This window comes from Frankliniella occidentalis, unplaced genomic scaffold (genome assembly GCF_000697945.3).
Source record: "Frankliniella occidentalis isolate FOCC.00 unplaced genomic scaffold, Focc_3.1 Scaffold478, whole genome shotgun sequence".
Taxonomy (NCBI): Eukaryota; Metazoa; Arthropoda; class Insecta; order Thysanoptera; family Thripidae; genus Frankliniella; species Frankliniella occidentalis.
Genome location: NW_026267596.1, coordinates 56518 through 57459, shown reverse-complemented (window position 1 = coordinate 57459; position 942 = coordinate 56518).

The window sequence follows — 942 nt, the reverse complement described above, 5'->3', positions numbered from 1 at the left end:
AAATCAATGTGACAGTAACAACCAAGGGACAGCTACGGGCCCTAGACAAGGACCCTCAATCTACACCAAAAGAATATGTGTATCTTTTGATGGAAGGTCTTTTCCGTCATGAGGATTTGGTACGTGTGAGTGCTTTGGGACGCACTCCTAATTCAATACCAGTTCCTAAAGCTATTAGGAAGGCAATATTTGGTAAGTTTCTTTTCATTTAATTAATATTATAAATGAAATTATTTGGTCACTGCATTATCTAATTATTTACAGTTTACCTTCAAAACAAATTTAGTATAGAGGACTTCAATGATGGAATACTAAATTGTTTTATTAATTCTTAATGGTATATGGAAAGGCGAAAGGGATGGTCAAAGGAAGACCCAAATCGCTCGTCCCCTCAAGTAAGCGCGTATCTATTGCGTGCGTTTCAGAAAGTACTCACTCGCTGGGTACGGTTTGGAAAGCACGCAACTCTTGGGCACGTGTCAAAGTCGATTTTTTTCAAAAGTCGAAATTTTTTGCTCTTATGATAGAGGATTACATTTTACGCAGAATAAGCTACGGCGGTAGGCCGTCTAGAAACACTTCAGAAAAATATCTGATTTTGTACCACTAAGGATAAAAATGTCCCGCCCTTTAAAGTCAGCTCAGGGCGTAAGTGGCCAAGACTTTCCGAAAAAATAAGCACCCATCTTCTGATATGTTGTTCCCCAGGTTCAAAAAGGCATTTCTAGATGGTTAATATTAGGTCGATTATTCGGTCGTGCCTCGGGTGCCGCGCTCTGAGCCGTTTTCAGGGGGCTGCAGCTTCGCAACCTTGGTGGAACAAAATCCAGTGACCACGCTGGATGGTAGCTGGCCGTCTGGAAACACCTCGGGAAAATATGGGATTTCGTTCCAGCAAGGATAAAAATGTCCCGCCCTCCAAAGTCGGCCCAGGGTAGGCCA